Source organism: Carettochelys insculpta, chromosome 13, assembly GCF_033958435.1.
Source record: "Carettochelys insculpta isolate YL-2023 chromosome 13, ASM3395843v1, whole genome shotgun sequence".
NCBI lineage: Eukaryota > Metazoa > Chordata > Testudines > Carettochelyidae > Carettochelys > Carettochelys insculpta.
The window spans coordinates 21250941-21269880 of NC_134149.1; the positions used below are offsets into that span (position 1 = coordinate 21250941).

Consider the following 18940-nt stretch of genomic DNA (forward strand, 5'->3'; position numbering starts at 1 on the left):
CACAGCTACAGTTACTGCAAAGTGTTTTTTTTTTTTAATTTAAACCTTGATGTACCCTCTCTATGCAATTTTTCTATATTCATTTCTTTCCCTTTGCAGTGATGCACTGCATAGGGCACATGCAATATGAGGATGACGTTATCAATAACTCCACTGAATTCAGATATTGCAATATGTGAAGGAGAGGGCTAAGTCAATTCTGGTAAACTTCTTTTTATATTTAGCAATAACAGGAGCTAGGAGCCTTGCTGTAATAAAATCGACAGATGCAATAGGTCTCTTTATTAGGGTCTGGCTCCACTGATCTTACTTGCACTGACTTGAAGGAGTATATGTGTTTATACCTTTGAACTAACCTACCCTCTCCCTCCCCCCAACGCACAGGCTACATCTACATGGGCAGCTTTCATTGACAAAACTTGCTGAGCGTCTACACAGTTAAAGTGCTCTGTTGAGAGTTTGTCAACAAAACTCAGCTGTTCAGCTGGCAGTGTCATACCTCTCCCCGATCAGCTATAAAGCCTTTGTCAACAAAGTGCCCATGTAGACACTTCTGTTGGCAGGGAGAGCTTCCAGGTCCTGGGCAGCCATGTTTGCATAGCTTCTGGTCAGCCGTTCTATCAAGAGAGGGCAGGGCAGTCCAGCTGCTCTCTGGCAACAGGGCAGTGTGCTCTATTGAGCCACTTTTATGTGTAGCTGTGATCTGTTGACAGAGGTACTGCCAAAGTTTCTCTGTCAACAGTGACTTCTGTCAACAGAGGCTGCCTGTGTAGATGTGGCCATGCACTTACCCCAGTGAACAGGTGTCCATATCTCAAAGACCATCATCACAGTTAGCTCCCTTGTCCGCCTCAGCAGACAGGTCAATTCATGCAGAATTTCCATAGGGAGGGTCCCAATAGGCCAGAGGTGAGGCAGGCTCATAGGGCCGTTCCAAAGCATTTGTGCTGATAAATAGAACAGCAGTCACGTCTGCAACTTTTCCTCAACTACATGTGATGCCAACACTGATCATCTGCAACACAGCAAAACAAAGATACAGGATTCAGACTGTTTGCAAATAATTGCTTTTGGCTCGGTCAGCATCTTTAATTTTTCCATTTGAATATTAAGGTTAGAATTTTATTTTGCCTAAAATACACTTTTTTACAGTTAGTTTTCTTTTAAAAGATCCTTTTTCTTCTAATGTAAGGTGACCAGACAGCAAGTATGAACAGTCAGGATGGGGTGTGTGTGGGGCGAGGAAGGAGGGCGATAGGCACCCATATAAGCAGAAGCCCTGAGTAGGAGTACTATCCTTGTAAAAGCAGAACATCCGGTCATCCTATTCTGACACCAGATTACAGTAAACTCTTTTATATCCAGCATTCTATCATCTGAAGCTCTCAAATAACTGGCATTTTACCCCAAGTACATTTTAGTTATGTTTTCTGTAAGTACAGTATGCTGAAATAAACACATATATACAGCAAATACACTGTTTACTGTTGGTAAATAAAGTACATACATTTCTGTTTTTCTTAATATCTAATCTCATGTTTCTTTAGTATTCCATATTGCTAGGTATACCTCTCTGTTATCCAGAATATTTGAATCCTGGTTCTGGGGCTGCTGGATATGAGTTTATAGCTAATATTCCAATTTTGCTTCTGAGTTTTGAATAAAAAATATGGGGACGCAAGAATGTACACTCTTCAGTTTTCTCACATGGAAAAACAATTCGCCCACTTTGAAGTCTGGCAGAACTTTACTTGTGTGGCAGTCTTTGTTCATGGGGGAATAGTGTAACTGGAAAAACAATATGGGTGTTCAAGTAAGGGTTCACTTGTGCTGGCAGATGTGTGAGTGGGAACCCAGGACTGAAATAGGAGAGAGTACTGCAAATTAGGACTGTGATGTACTGAGAGGGCTGTAGCAGTGGGAGGGTGGGAACTGAAATGGAGGTTGAAGGTGAGCTCAGGAGGAGAAGCGGTAGCACAGTTGATGGGGAGTCTGGAAAAGGGGAGGCAGCGCTCTTCAGCTTTTCGGATGGTAGCTGCAGAGCATGCGAAGGCCTAGAAGTGGCTCTGCGGGGGCTGAGGGCGAGAGGCTTTGACTTGGTAGTGAGGGCGCTCCAGCCGGGACAGGAGAGGGTGATACCAACCGGCACCAAGTCCCCCTGCGGAGAACCTGCCTTGCTCTTTTGCCTGGCCAGACAGGTGACCGCTCCTCCCCGGCCCGGCAGCCCCTGCACTGCCCGGCGCCTCCCGAGAGGAGGCCAGCCCTTCCCAAAGTGTGCTCGCCCCCTTCCGGAGCGGGGGTGGGGGGAGCCAGTCCGGGGGAGGGTCCCTCCCCCTGGGGCTGTGGGCACACTGCGCTCCGGCCCGTGGCGGCGAGGGCAGGGAGGGATAATCCCCTGGCAGCTGGGACGTGCCACCCTGACACGCTCGCATGTGTGGCAAAGCGGCCGCCTCTTCTCCCAGGGCCCCTTTCCGTCGCAGGGGGACTTGGAGCCCCCAGCCGAGGTGCGAGTCGCCGCGCGCTGCCCCGGGGGACGGCCCGGCACGCTCCCTGCTCACGCACCCGGCCGGGGGAGGCAGTCGGGCGCGCGGGCGTGTGTGCGCGCGCGCGGGCTCCCTCCCTCCGGCTCAGCTGCGTGCACCAGCGCCCGGGCGCGCTCCGCAGCGCCGGGGGTGCGCGCCCTTTATGACAGGTGGCCGCGCGTTGCGCGCTCCCGGGGAAAGCAAGGTAGTGGTGGGAGGGGGTGGGGGGGGCGCAGAGAGGGAGCCTGAGAGCCGGTCCGGCAGCCGAGGAGACAATGGCAGCGGCGACGGCAGCGCTGTAGGCACCTTCTGAATGGGAAAAAGCAACCCGGGTGGGGGCGGCGGCGGCGGCGAGGAAGAAACAGCCGCGGCGGAGGAGGAGGAGGAGGAGGAGGAGGCGGCGGAGGGGAGGAGGCAGCCGCCCACCCCCCGCAGCAGAGCAGGGGGGCCGCCGGGTGACTGCGAGCCGGAGAGGGCGGGGGGACTCGGCGTGCCCGGCATGGCTGCGGGGCCATGGGGGCTGCCGTGAGCCGCGCCGGGCGCTGAGAGGCGCGGGGAAGCGCTGGCTCCATCCCCCCGCCTCCCCTCAGGAGGGAGCCAGGCGCGTCCACCTGCACGCACGGGAGAGCCGGGCTCATGGAGCGACGCTGACTGCCGCAGCCGCCGCCGCAATCCCCAGCCTTGCCCGCTGGAGGCAGGGGGGGTGGCCCCCGCGCCGCGCCGCGCTCCCCGGCCCCCCGCGCAGGCCTGGTGCCAAGGTAAGTCCGCAGCCGGCAGCCTGGCGGGCGTTGCTGACTGGAGTTGCGGGGGGGCGGGAAACCCGGCGCCCCCGCGGAGCCCGGCCAGCCCGTCAAGGCCTCTTCATCTGCAGGCAGCCGCGGCACAGGCACCGCAGCTCCGGCCGGCGCCGCTAGGGTCGGAGCGGGTGGGCTGCTGCTGAGGAGGCATTGCGCGTTGGAGGCCAGGTCCGCCGTGGTGCCCTCTCCCGCCGGGAGGGAAACCTAAATTGTGTCAATCAAATGCCTCCCGCCTTCGCCGCGGCGGGCGAGCGGGGAAGGTTTGCGGGCGACTTGTGGGGCGGCGGGGCAGGAGTTCAGTTTAACCCGCCCCACCCCCAGTCACTCCGGGGGGGGGGGGGGAGAATTTGGGGCTCCCTCGTGTTGCCCCGGACGCGGGTGTCGGGCTGTAAAACGCTGGCAGTGGAATGGAGGGCAGCGGCTCGCAGGAAGCCAGTAGTTGCTTCAATACATGTTCGGAGGGGGAAGAAAAGAGGGACTTGGATCCGATTGTCCGAGGCTCGTTGGGACACAGAGAGTGTGGGAATCTCACACGTGAATAGACTTTTTCCTGCTGGGGAATCTCCTCCTGGAGGACTGAAATGAGACTTGTGTTTTTGTCCGCCCCAAAGGTGCCGGTTGGGTTTTTGAATACTTGCAGAAGTTTTTTTTTATTTTTGTTTTTTTGTTTTTTGCTAATAAAACAACCGCACTTCAGTCTCCTAGTTGTAAGGCTTTCTGTTTCTGGGCACCTCCTGTTATTTGTTTAGTACATGTCCTGTGTGTGTTCATGGAGAACTGTTGGACACATTGATTTGGTGTTGGGTATTCTAGTATTTCATTAGTTTCGAAAGCTCTGGTAAACTAATTTTTGGTAAAAATATGGCATTAAAGCACTATGGGAAAAATTGGATGGAGGATACTCTGTGCATTTCAACACTGACTGAGATTTTGGATGGGAACTGAAATATTCCATAGTGGGAGGAAAAAGGTTCTACAATGCAAACTACTGTAGGCCATTTATATTTTCTCTGTGTCTTCTTTACACCACTTAGGCACTGGGTAACATGATCAGGTTTTTATTTATAACAATTATGTTTTCAGTGATGGAAGGATTTATACTAAAACTTGATTTTGAGCAAGGGACAAAAAAGCATTAAAGTAACTGTCATTTCACACATTAAACTAGAAAACTGACTAATCAAATAAAACTGGTTCATTGTCTGAAACTCTGTCCCAGTGAAAAATGCGGCTGTGAATATAATTAACCATCTGTCTAGTGAGCAATTTAAAACTGGTCTCATATTTTTATTTCAATATCTTCAGTTCTGAACTGCTTGTGCATTTGTGCAGCACTGACAGCACTAATGTGTTTTGTTTACTAACCGTAAAGTATGATGTGTGTTTTAATACCTGTTTTTTATAAAAATTTATCCCTGATGTTCAAAATTAATCATGCAATTTGAAAATGGCATGTTTACACTATAGTAACCCAAACCAGTTTTAGTGGACTGGTAACTGTAGCAAAGGTTATACATTTTGGCTTTAAAATGTTACCTAGTATTTTACCCCTTGCTGAAAAAAAATGGTATACATGTTCACTAGGTGAAGGGATTTTGTGTGTGTATCAGGAAGGATGAAGAGGACAAGTGTGTGCGCGTAAATCTGGTATTAAAAAATATTCTTTGGCCTTGGAATGTGTTCTGAGCCCTCCCCCCCTGGTCTCTGTTTTGTGGTCTGTTCATTCTTTTTGCCCCTTCCTGGCCTCTCTGGTCAGCTTGCTTGCAATCCATGCACATCCATCAACATCCTGGTATTCAGATTTGCGTTTGCTGTGTTTTTAGGTACCTGCTGTTATCAGTGGAACAGTATGGTAATGCAGTAACCACTGTGCCAACAGCAAAATATCTCTGGTAGGAAGTGTGCGCGTGCGTCTGTGTGTGTGTGTGTGTGTGTGTGTGTGTGTGTGTGTATATACGCACTTGCACACACTTTTTTTGTTTTGGAAGAGGAAAATACTAAGAGGTGGTAGTGGGGAAAAATGACAGCACTCAACTAGGGAAGATGCAATTGAGTTACTTCAGCTGATATCTAATACAAGAACACATTTGTTAAAATATGTGAACTGTGCACAAAGGCAACAATCTTCAGTGAACCACTTTTTAAACAAATATTTGACAAAAGAACAGACCTGTTAAATGGATAACAATTATGTAAGCACATAGTGGGGTTTGACGTATGTCAAGTCTGTTAAATAAATCAACCTGTTCAATGAATAAATCTGCTATGCACCAATGCTTTATCTTTTAAAAAAGGGAATAAACCTAGTTGTGCATTTAAGATCTTGCCTGCTATGTATATCAATCTCAGGTCCAAATTTCTGATGAGAGAGGTCTTGAAGGTGTGTGTATGTGTTTCAAAGTGGGGGGGAGAGGGAAGAGATCAGCAAGTGATAACATAAATATTAAAAATATGCTTAAGGATTCCCAGTGATATAATTCTCACTGATCCATGTCTTGATTGAGTATTTGCTTTGTGGTGGCAATGGTCCATATACAGCAACATTGATTTTAGTTTCTCCGTTCATGATGGTAGTTTTTGTGAATAATTATTTCTCCCAAAGTGCTAACTAAGAAAGAGGGGCAGACCATAGCTGGCCTACCCAGCAATACAATATCTTTCAAATTGCGTATCTGTCTGAAAATAAAGTGCCAGGTCAGGTGTTTCTACAAACGATAGAAATATAAAAAGGTAACAAACCAGCCAGCATCACTATTTTTCCCTACTCATCTTTAACCAAAGAAGATTCCATTTCTGTGCCTTACCAAGTTGTTTGTTACAGTAGCTTAACTAACATTCCCAGTGGTTCTCGATTGGGAGGTGTCTTTTCAGTGAAGAAAAGTCTTGATAGACAAACACTAATTTTTCAAGCTAGTGCAAAGTAGGTACAGGTTGAACCTCTCCAGCTTGGACTCTCTTGGTCAGCAATATCCATAATTTGAAATGATTTGAGTTAGCTGGATGACCAATTGCTATGGGTGTGGCCAAGTTTCCTGTAGTCCCTTAAAGTTTGTTTAAAGCCACCAGTCCTGGCTCCCAGTGTTCTCTGCTATTATTTAGCTTTGATGTACCCCTAAATGTCTTGTAAGAGCCCAGGAAGCAGTGGAAGTGTTGGTAATGCTGCTAGACAATATAGGTCTGGCAAATTCTGTTCGGCACCAGTCAGGTCTTGAGTTTGCTAGACTAGAGAGGTTCAACCTGTAGTAGTAGGTACATAGATGAAAAATAAGTTAGACTGCACTTCTATGGAGTATTGCCTTTCAGAGAGGACTACTCCTGCTGGGTATTTGTGCATGTTTTAATCTTTCAGTTTTGATCTATCCAAAATATGCCTGGAAAGAAAATAGTGTTGTGTCCATGCAAAGCCCAGGTCGAAGCACGCAAGAACAGGGCAAAGAATTATCAGGTTAGAGGATCAGCTGATTAAATGACCTTCCGGATGAGAACAGACAGGTCTAGAATCCAGATATTTTTAGGGCATGCTGAAACACCTTCCACTCAGAGAAAGTTTATCCACTTTGGAAGACTGACATTCACAAAACCAGCACACCCTGTGCCCCCAACAACCAAACACAAACTGCAAAGGAGCAGCACCTGTCTTTTGCCTCCCTACATCTAAAATAGCAACCAACCTTAAAGAGACAAACGAGCCAGTCAAAAATCTATCTGAAGCAGAAATCCCATACTCCATGACAGGAGATGAGCAAGGGATCCCAGGAAGTACTCTAATACCTTGTTCTTCCCAGTCTGTTTTATGTAGAGGGTACTTAGATACTACTGTGGTGGTCTGAAGTTTAAAACCCAATGTAGAAAGGTATTCTGTGTGAAAAACAAAGTCATATTGCCATTGTTGATTAGTAATTACAGTTTCAGGGTTATATAGGGTATATGAAGAAGAAGGAGAAAAAGATTAATAACTCTGCAATAGTTAAATTAGTGCAAATTTTTATATTCTCAAATGGGGGAAGATTGCATATTTAGTCAGTAAAATATTTGTGGAGTAGTTTATCGCAGTATGGGATTGGTTTTACCCACGCATCAGTACCCATGTGTTTAATCAGATGCTGGACGTTCTTGATTTTGTGCAACTGGCCAACAGTGAATAAAGAAGCCATATTGCCAAAAAAAACAAAAAATAACAAAAAAAAACAAACAGGTTTCACTGATACCTAGTCAGACCTCTTACTCCCACCATTCTAGTTATTAATAAAATGTAAGCTTCTTGGGGTAGGAGCTTGTCTTATTTATTATATATATTGTGCTTTGCAACAGTATTTCTTAAACTTTTTGAGACCATGGAACACCAAACGATAATATTTTTATGCAGAACACCTGTCGGACTAAGGAGCAGCAACATACAGCAAAAACAAAATGAAGTAATTTACTCAGCTATAACAGCAATGAAGAAGTAATAATGTTTCTGGTTTAAACAGCTGAAAACATATACCATCAGTGTATTTTTCCAAATGCTCGCAGCACACCTGCACGTTGTTTGTGGAATACTAGTGTTCTGTGAAACATGGGTTAAGAAATGCTGCTTTATACAATGTTGCTTTACACAATGGGGCCTTCATCTTCTGCTACTGAAATGCAATAAGTTGTTTTCTCCTATATGGAGTGGCTAACTTTAACAAGTGTTTGAAGTAGTTAATTAGTTCTGGTTTCCAGGTATCATACATGGAGTTTGCATGCAATGTCCATAAATTTAGGGTAAGCTGTCATTGTAAATGTGTTGATAACCTCAGTTTCACACCCACCATCTTTGCTAGCTTTTTTGATACCTAATAAACATGGAGTTGGCATGAAAGTTATTGACGTGCCAGTCATTTCCATAAAACAGTTTTGAACCTGCACCCATAAATTATGTATAATGGGGCATTCCCACAAACAACAAAATAGAGTTGCCTTTGGTGAGTAATGTTTTGGGCAGTTAGGTAATGCTAGGTATATTTTGCTAGCAATTCCAGGGAAATAATACAGTCTAGGTAAGACTGCATTTGTGTGACTCTCTTGCAAACTGATGTCTGCTGAGTAATGGATAGCAAAGGCTAGAGCAGGGGTCTGCAACCAAAATAGCAAGAAGAGCCATTTTTTCAACATCAGTTACAAAATCAATACTTCAGGAGCCCCAATGCATGTGAGTAGGAGACAGTCCTTAATAAGTAATGTCAAACCATACTTTTTGTAACCCCTATTTTAAGAACAGTGCACACACACTGATTTGCACCAGTTAGAAATTTTAAGTTACTTTTACCCCTGGATTGGAGAGCAAATGAGGACAAGGAAAACGCTGCACATGGGGATAGTCTCTTATGCAGGAGGGAGCAATGTTTGCATCAACCCTCCATGCTGAGGAGGAGGAGGAGGAACTGCAGCAAGTTCCCTGCAGGTGGTGCTCAGTGTTATACTCACTTTTGCAGCCAGAGCTGAATTGTTGGCCCTGCTTGGCATCCCAGGAGCTGAAGTGGCTGCTGGTTCAAGGCAGCCCGAATTTCTGCACTCCCAGGAGCAGCAGCTGCTCTGCGTGAGACCCAGCATAGCTCCCTGCCCACCCATTAGGTGGCAGCAGCATGCTTTGCCTCCTCCCTGCCCCATGGGATGGGGCCTGCCTGGGAGCAAGCTCTGCAGCCAGGCCTTTCCTGGGGGGTGCTTGTTGCTTGTAGCCAACAGCAGGGGCAGGCAGACAGAGCCAGCCAATGTGAAAGATGCAGGTGGGTGGGGGAGGGAGGATATATAACCACCTCCTCTAGTTTCCCCTTCTGGGGCCAGATTGCTCTCTCCAAGGGCCCAGATGGAATTACTGCAGCTCTGGACTCTTCCACTGCTGACTCCTCTGTGGCTCCCTGTCCTGCTGCTGCTGAAACAACAGAACTAAATTCACTGGGTTTAATGGCCAGCAGGAGAGATCTGGCCATTAAACCAACTGAATTTAGTTCTGTTATTTCCGCAGCAGCAGGACAGGGAGCCACAGAAGAGTCAGCGGCAGAAGAGTCCAGAGCTGCAAATGGCTCCTTAAAGAACAGGCAACTCCAGAACCATAGGTTGCTGACTCCTGGGCTAGACCAACCAGTTTCTAATATTTCTGGAGCAATGTCTTCATTCTGAGCATGTACCAAAGGATATCTTTCATCCAGCATATTTGTCAGCTCAACCAGTTGCCATACCAGGCCTATGGTCCATCTGTCCAGTTTGCTATCCTGCCACTGAGAATGGCCAGAACCAGCTTCCTCATAGGAAGATGCAAAAAACCATCCCATAAAGTTTCTTTCTTGCCCTAAATAGGTAGAAGTTGGCTTATACTCTTCATACGATTAACTGTTTTGTTGCGGAAGTCCTTAAATCTTGATTTAAAGGCATAAGATGAAGCAAATCCTCCATTTAATCCAATTCAAAGCAGGAAGTGACCCAGACCCCACATTGGAAGGGAAAGCAGAAAAAAATTCCAAGACTTTCTACTAATCTGATCTGGGTTAAAAATTCATTCCTGATCCCAGAGAGGGTCCTAAGCAAGGGTGAGCTCTCCCAGCCAGACTGTCTGGGAAAGAATTATCTGTAGTAACTCTCCATCTAGTGTCCACTCAGACAGTTGAAAATATTTCGTAATAGAAGCTGGGGTTGGGCTACACATCATAGTAGACAACCTCCTCATGCCATCTTCTCTACAAACTAATCAAGCTCAGTTTTGAAACAAGCTTTTGGCCCCACTGTTTCCATTGGAAGGTTGTTCCAGAACTTCACTTCTCTGATGGTTAAAAACCTTTCCCTGTTTTGAAATCTGAACTTGTTTGTGGCCAGTTTATATTTGACCTTGCACTAATATTGGCCGTTAAAGTAAAGAACACCTCTCCCTGCTCTGATAATGGAGGTTTTCCATTCCTCTGATCATCTTAGTAGCTCTTCTTTACACCTCCTCACTTTGAGTTAATTTTTATTACACATGGGAGACAAGAACTGCATACAGTGTTCCAGGTGATGTCTCAGCAGTGTCTTCTACAGTGGTAATAATGTTTCATTGTCCTAATTGAAGTTTGAATTCAGATGTGAACTTTCTTAAAAGGTATAAGAGTTTGGTTCTTACATATTAGCCTTAGTTGCAAAGCTTAGCTCATAGGAGGATCTGAACTTCCCTAAGACTGGAAGAAAGGTGTGGTTATGTACAAGGTGTTTAGGTTTAGCCCTCTCTATAATTACAAACATTGTTACTGTTGGTATACAGAACATTTTCATGTTCCCTTCATCTCATGAGATATTTTCCATAGTGGTGGAGTTACCACTTAGTTTTATGAAAGTGGTCTTTAGTGTTTTGTGGGATTTTTTTTTTTTATGGTTGAACTTTGAAATTATTGTGTAGCTCCTTAATGAAGGAGTTCAGGAAGGGAGCAGTGGGGTCTTTGGAAATATGATTAGAACTGAGAGACATTTCCAGTCTTTTTCTCCTTTAACAGTTCTACATGTGTGTTTTACCATCATGATGCAATTATTTCTGGACCACTGTAAGCGCTCAGAGAGAAGGTGGCATGAGAGAGTGTCACTTGTGATGACATGCAGACATCCTGATTTTCCGAAGAATTTGTGCAGCACTGTTTGATTAGATTTGCAAAGGTATCTAGTACCCAGCAGCTTCTGTGTGGAACACTGAGAGCTGCTGAATGTTGGTTGATCTCATTTGATAATCTGTGTACTTTATTTGCTTAGGTTTAGATCTGAGCTATTCTGAAAATGTGGGCTGTAAAATCCTCAGTATTATAGAACCCTCCTGTTTTGTTACACATCCAGTTTTTCTGAGCTGGATTTGGAGCCACAAGCCTGGAAAAGGCCAAATTATCTTTTCCACTTTTCAGAGTTTCCCCCAGAGACATTTTTCACATGTAAGTCACAGAACAAAATGGCCAAAAGTAGATTTAAAAAGTCCACAGATTTTGTCTCCTGTACAACGTACAAGTGACTACTTAGAATCTGTGATAGGGAAGAAGAGCTGGGGCCTTATGAAAGACCTGTTTATTGGAATTATTTTTATTAGTTGCAGTAGAACAACCTAAAGAAAGAATATTAAATCTTCAGAGGTTTTTTCAAAGCTTTCATTTTTCATAAGAAGCTTGTGAGGCTTCAAATCTAAATCTTCCAAAATCTTTTTTTCTTCTTCTTCAGAAGTGCTACTGAAGCTGTTTTTTAATGTTTTAATTTTTAGCATGTTAACTGAAACTACTAGTTTTGCACATTGTGTTTTTTTCCCCATCTGCTGCAACAGCCAAGTCTTCTGGTCTGGTCAGTTAGATTCCTTCCAAATCTCTATTTTAGCTGCCTTTTAGAAACCATTTCCTCAGTGACTGATGTAGATTTCTCTCCGTAGTTTGTGCCTAACACAAGCAGAAACATATGCAGCCTTGAGGGTTGATGGGCTTTTCCAGTCAGGATTATATCTGCTGTCCTGCAGATGAGATATCAAACAGAAGTAAGTCCCTCTTGACTATCTCTGTTTAGCTGAGCAAGTAAAAATTAAGGGTTTGATTTTTTTAAGAGGCATCTCAGATTTGTTAATGCAAATAATAAAGTAGGGGTGGAATATTTTTGGTATAAATAATTGTGGGAGTATTTGATAGCATAGTTACATAAAACTAGTTTATTAAATCTAAATATTGCATGGACAGATATCTATAATTGGTATTTAATATGCCATCAGTGATTTGGAAGGGACAATGCCGGAATTTTCTGAGTGCAAAAGATGCTGTGGCACTATGTTTTTTGTTTTGTATTTAAATACAAAGGAAGGGGGTATTTCTGTTGTTCTGGCCACTAGTCCTCTGTGTATGTATATTTAAAAAAAAATTGTTGCTGACCACACAGTTTTAGTTGCATTTTTTATGGAACAATTTGAGGGACTTAATAGTGTCTAGTTGGATATTTTTATTTTAAAGTGACCCTGTATTACACATTGAACTCTTCTGTCATTTTAAAAGAAATCCATTATGTAATTGCGTGTTGTACATTTTTGTGATAGAATTAGATGAACGTTGAGATGCAACATAAAGTTGACACTGCTGATGTAGGCAAAAATATAGAAAACTCTGTGTGATACCAAAAAATGAGTTAACATATCATATCAAAATTTATGACTGCTAATAACTTAGAACATCAAAGGTAAATGGAAGTAAAGGAAAAAAGAGTCCATACAGAGTCAATCCTGCCAATCCTGATAAAATGCATTAAAACACCTCAATTGCAACCACTGTGTAAATTGATGAGTTTTTAATTACACCAATGTCTTAGTCTTCTTCATCCATAAAGTGGAGTTCAAAGAATTTCCTGGAAAAGCAGCTGTGTAGATAAATTCTATCCCAGTTAGTCTTTACCTACCTTATTGTTCTACTCATCGGGTCAGGTCATTTGACAGGTCTAGCAAAAATATTTCAATATGATTATTCTTATTGTGCCTCTGTCTCTCTTTAATTTATATTAATCCCTTGCCAAAGTTGTTTATATCTGTCCTTTTCCTATTTTATTATAAACACTAGCCTTATTGAGTTTAAGTGAATGTCTAGATAATCATTGTATTGCAGAAAAAATATCTGTTTTGAAAAGATCTGTAAAAGGGTAAGTTCTTAGGTCATATACATTAATTCATCTAGCTTCATGATGTTGAACGTGGTGGCGATTTCCATATTACTAGTCTGCAATGAATGTAGACATTGTATTTTATACAATGTCACATTTATATAAATTTGTGACTTGTGTACAGTCTTACTTACATCTTATAGATGGGATAGAAAATAGGGCTTAATATGATGCAAGATTCGCTCTTTAGGAGCTCTGGGAGGTAGATTGCTATTAGTAGTGATGAAGAGTTGTAAATAGCATTAGCTTGTGATTGGCTTATTGATCATTACATGTTGGCTGTTCCATGGAATTATTGACTTCTGATTAATGTATGAAGCAAACTCTGTGGTATCCCAATCTTCCTTGCAATAACGACTGATAGAGTTTTATTACTGTTAAATAAAAAGAACCACATAGTCTTTTCAGGAAGGAAGTTGAGAGATGTTATGCTAGACAATTTTTCCAGCTCCTCGTCTTCAGCTATAGAGACCACTGGCTCTGAATTTCAAACACTAGTCCAGGACAGATTAAGGAAGGCCATGATTTAAACATTCAATCACAGCAATCAGTTTAGGTTTTGGAAGTTATCATTGCTACATAAAGTCTAGAGATTTTGAGAAAAAAATCAGATGAACTTTTGATCTTCATAGGCATCCAGGACCAGCCACCTGTTTTCTGAAACTATAGGAAGAGGAGAGATGCAAGAATAGGGTGGAGAAAGTCCACTACTGGAAAGAGATAAGTGGAGCGGTTTGAAGGAGGTAGCTGGTGAGAAATTTCAGTGTTAGTGACAGGGCTGAAGAAGGAAATAGTGCATGCTACCCTTCAGAACTGATTGTACAATGCAGTACTGAAACTCTTCATCTGTGCACTAATCAATAAGCTTGTGCAAGGTGGAGCACAAACACGCTCTTCCAAATGCTTATAGATTATACCATATTTTAATTTTATATGAAACGTTTGGGTTGCTTTTCCCCATTTCAACCTTTGAAATAAGCCACAAAACTGCTGCTGTCAGTGTGCCACATTTGAGTTTTGGCGCCAATATTCTGTTCAATTACCTTTGAATGAGAGGGGATGTTATAGTGTTCAGTATGTTCAAATGCAGTAAGCTTGTGCACATGCTTGAATGCTACTTGTAAAGTTGCATTTAAATCTCAAACACAAGTAAATTAAAAAATCAAGGTGGTGACACTTAATCCTTAAGTAACCCATAGTCTGTCTGCTGCTGTAAATCTGTAGCTTCATCAGGCTCTCAAAATACACTTTTGCTGTGCTTAGGGGCAGAAAGGCATCCTGTTGTATGAGATCTGAAAATTTTTAGCATTAAAGACTGGAGAAGTTATGTAGATAGGAGACAATGCGCTGTTTAAAATTTTAGAGGGTACTGGAACCAGAGGAATATTGTCTTTCACATTGAAGAATAATTGTGTTGCGTACTCCTCTAGAACACAGGCAGGCAAGAATAAAGTAGTGGCCTGGCAGGGATAGTCCCTGGTGGGCTGCTGCTGCTGCCATATTTACCTTTGCAGGTATCATGTGATTGTAGCTCTTGTTGGCTGTGGATTGCTATTCACAGGCAATGGGAATGGTGGGATGTGTTGCAGACTGGGACACCATTTCTCGCCACTCCCATTGACCATGAACGGTGATGTGGAGCCGGCAAGAGCTACCATCACCTCATAGCTACTGAGGCACTGGCGAATATAGATGTGGGGGCCTACCAGGGACTAACCCTGGAAAACAGCATCTGGCCCATGGCCTGATATTTGCCCACCCCTGCTCTAGAAGATGAGTCTGTGCTTTTCTTGCAGTTTTATGCATCACATGATAACGGGCATGACAATATATTAACAAAATTGATAAAGATCATCCTGTAAGCCCAATGAGGAACAGTTTTGTAGTCTATAAAATGAAGGGTTCTTTAAAAAACCCTCTGATGCGCCTAACATAGAATCCTTGGCTATATAAATAATAATATGAAATAGACTATTTCCTTGATTCTTTTCTCTGTGAGACAAATTCTGCCTGCATCTGATGCGGGGCAGGGAACTGGTGGTGGGAGGAAAGCTGGGTGGCTGGTGATTAGCAGCTGTTGGCTGGGAGTCCAGCTCTGAAGGCAGAGCTGTTGCCAGGAGCAGCTCAGAAGCAAGGATGGCATGGTATGTCCTTGCCAGCCTTTTGCACAGCTTTCTGCACAGTTGGGCGGGCCCTCATTCAGCAGTTGCCACCCTCCAGCTCCCAGGTCTGAAGGCAGCAGTGAGTGTTTCATGGTATGGCATTGCTACCCTTACTTCTGCACTGCTACTGGTGTGGTGCTGCCTTCAGAGCAACAGCTGCCACACTTGAGCTGCTCATCTCTGAAAGCAGTGCAAAAATATGGCTGGCAATACCGTAATCCTCCCTAAAATAACATTTTAGACTATACTAGGCTGTGGCTGGAGTGGTCCTGCCCTGCAGTTCCCCAGCAATGGCCTGGCCCTAACCCCCTCCTCCCACAACAGAGCCCTCATACTTCTGCATCCCAACCCTGAGCCCCCTTCAGTACTCAGAACCTCCTGGCCCCACCCTACCACATGAATTTTGTAATATGCACCAACATGCAAATGATGTATTGCGCATCACTTCCATATGGTTGTGCATAAAATTTATTCCAATGAAGGGTGGAGAAAATTAGCAGGAAGCCTGCTTATGACCCTCTGCCACTCCCTTTTGTGTCAGGACCCTCTGTTTGAGAAACTGTTGTCTCCCCCCTATGAAATTTGTGTCATTCAGGGTAAAATATCATATTTAATGGGGACGAGACCAGATTTCATATTCCCTGATTTGTTTTTCATGGCCGTGAATTTTTTAGGGCCGTAAATGTAGTGGAGAACAAACAAAAAATGAATTATTTGAAAATTCCCTGGATTTCATTAGTTTTGATTGCATTTTTATTTAATCTTTTTATAGTCCATAGAACAGCATAATAATTAAATCTATTGACTTTATACAGTACAATATATATGTATTGTATGGACAGATATTAAATCTCAAACTCTCAGATATTAAATCCCTGTAGTATATAAAAAATGGGAGGGAGGGAAGGATTCAGTACTTCTTAGACAAGTTTAAATTGATAAAGTATCAGCTGGTTTAATATCTAAAGAGCTTGATATGCAAAGCTATCATGTCTGTTTCTACAGCGCCTGGCACAGTGGGGTCCTCATTCATGATTACAACTCCCAGGACTATGATGATTAAAAATAATTATTAATAATGCTCCTGAAAGAGCGAGCTACCTTTTTTTTTGGTCTGTAACGTGGGTTGTGAGGCATAAACAATGTCAATATACTGTGTAATCTTTTAAGAGCTGTATAGCATCTGTTACCAGGAGACTTAAGGTCCCAATTCAGCAAAATGCTAAGTCCCTTTAGCACATGCTTAAGAGGACTTCTTTGTTCTGAATTAGGACATAGTAACAGAACATGTAATTAAGATTTGCAAGGTGTTGTCTGAAGCAAACTTTGGAGCAGATTCTGAAATCCTACTGAGGTTTAAGAACAACAAGAAGTCTTGTGGCACCTTATCAACTAACAGATATTTTGGAGCATACGCTTTCGTGGGCAAAGACCCTCTTCATCAGATGCATGAGCGGCGGGGGTGGTTTCAGAGGGGTATTTAAAGAGTGCAGTCCCAGAAAAAGGGAGGGCCAGAGCTGACAAGGTCTATGCAGCAAGGTGGAAATGGCCCATTATCAGCAGTAGTAAACTAGTAGTAGTAGTAGTAGGGCCATTTCCACCTTGCTGCATAGACCTTGTCAGCTCTGGCCCTCCCTTTTTCTGGGACTGCACTCTTTAAATACCCCTCTGAAACCACCCCCGCCGCTCATGCATCTGATGAAGAGGGTCTTTGCCCACGAAAGCGTATGCTCCAAAATATCTGTTAATCTAGAAGGTGCCACAAGACTTCTTGTTGTTCTCGAAGCTATAGACTAACACGGCTACCTCTCTGATACTGAGGTTTAAGTTACTTTTAGGATGAATAAATTTACTGCTAATTTGAAGTAGTGAACTTTAAGCATACATGGGTCTATCATTTAAAAAAAAAAAACTACGTAAATGCTTTCAAAGGGTTTCTTACTTACTGTGGATTTGACTTAAGAAATACCCCTTTTAAAATACAGTGAGTTTCAGTCGGGGTTCTAAAACTACCAGCAGTTCTGAAATTGCCAGACGGAACAGATTTGAAAGGTCCTTTCCTTGTGTTTTCAATACCATTAAAAGTTTATAAGATTAATAAAAATCTAAAGTGTGTGAAAATGTTCAATGTTTTGTTTTATTTTTTAAAACTAAATATTTGGCATTTCCAGCTCAGCACTTTTCAGAGATTTTCAAATTGTAAACACAAATGAAGTAAGCCTCAGCATGCAGCCCAATATTATTTGTTATTGGGAGAAGTGAGCCACTGAAAAGTTCAGTGACTTACTCAAAATTGCACTATGATGACTTGGACCTTGAAGTCTTGATTTGCCCAATCCTGGATTCTGTTTGTTGGCTATACTCCCTATCCTAAATTGTTTATTAAAAATTGATGGCAAAAATAAACCTTCATTCAGTAAACCTCCTTTTGCACTCTTGATGCACTAGAGGTAATTAAAGTGATTTATTTACAAATACTTACAAAGCAAAATAACCAATGATAAAAACAACAAAAGCTCTCCTTTAAGCAGGAATTATTTTTGCCTAGCTATTACATGGAACAAAATATCTTTTTAAAATTTATTTTCCCCATCCAAATTGTTGCCCTTGAAAACAAGAAATAAAGCAATGTAAACATTAATTTATAGTGGTACCAGCAGGCTGGAAGGAAGCACCTAGAGACTGTACACCTGCTGGGGATGGTTGGGTGGAAGGGAGAGTGGGAGGAATAGGTAGTCCCAATAGACTTTCTAGATATAATCAGGGTTTGGACTGGATGTCAACTTTATGATCTTGTATGTGGTACATGGTGCCCTACGTAAGTGCTTGTATCATTGTGGTAAAGACAGAGCTTCCTTGTTTGGTAGCTAGCTAAAGCTATAGTTTGACAGTCTTTTACTTTTTTTTTTTTTTTTTTACTATTGTAATCGTATGTCCAGCTGCCCCATAAGTAGCAAACCCTGGCATATTGTGAAGTGGATGGAGTGGAGCAAAAATTCCATCTCCTGGGTAAAAAAGAAGTAGTTGAAAAATATTCCCTAAAAGGGAAGGTTCATGCTCATGTGAGGCTGTGTTTACTTTTTGAAAATTCAGTTTATTAAACTCAAGGCTGCAGAACTCCAGGGATCAGCGATGCTTTCTGAACACCACCTTTCAGACTGCACAAGCAATTTTCAAAATTACTTTTTTAATTAAAGTTGTATCAGTTTAAATGTGAGTTAAAGATAAGTTCACGGTCTCTTTAATAGCTAAAACTGTGCTACAAATGTGGGGAAATCATTCTTTCCTGTCTAAATCTATCCAAAGTGCTTCAGTGCTGTATGATATAAACTTATGTATGTGAAGAGAGAGCACCTGTCTCTGCCAGAGGTGTCTACTGATTGAGTCAAAATGCTGTTGGCAATATTCTCATAAACGGATTCACTGACTTCAGTGGGACTATGTATCTGAGCAAGGCAAGGTTTGGTGTGAGAGAGAGCAAAGGAACACTCTAATCAGAATTTATTTAAATAACAGTTGCCTAACAGGGTTCTTCGGAGGGGCCCTATGTTGGGATTAGATCTAAAACCTAATGTATGGGCATGTGTGAGAGGGAGCGAAAATTGCTGAGCAGTCAGGTGCTGTAAGGAATACCCACGAATGGACTATGTTAAGAAGGGGCTGGGAGAACCCTGCTAGCTGAAAATTACATTGGCAGTTAGATTTTTTTTTTTTTTTTAAGAATTAATTAGAGGATCTTGGCTTTTGGACATGGGAAGATTGTGATTGCCATTGGTGGGCAATCTTATCCAGTTTAATAGCATCATTC

General features: G+C 42.9%; 1 protein-coding gene across 1 annotated transcript in view; it reads left to right on the forward strand.

Moving 5' to 3' along the window:
• The first annotated feature begins 3035 nt into the window (after nt 1-3035).
• The window catches only part of NEXMIF (neurite extension and migration factor), a 276454-nt gene continuing 260549 nt past the window's right edge, over nt 3036-18940 (forward strand). Inside the window, 1 exon segment of the mRNA XM_075008038.1 lies at nt 3036-3280. The gene's annotated coding sequence lies outside the window, so the exon portion shown is untranslated.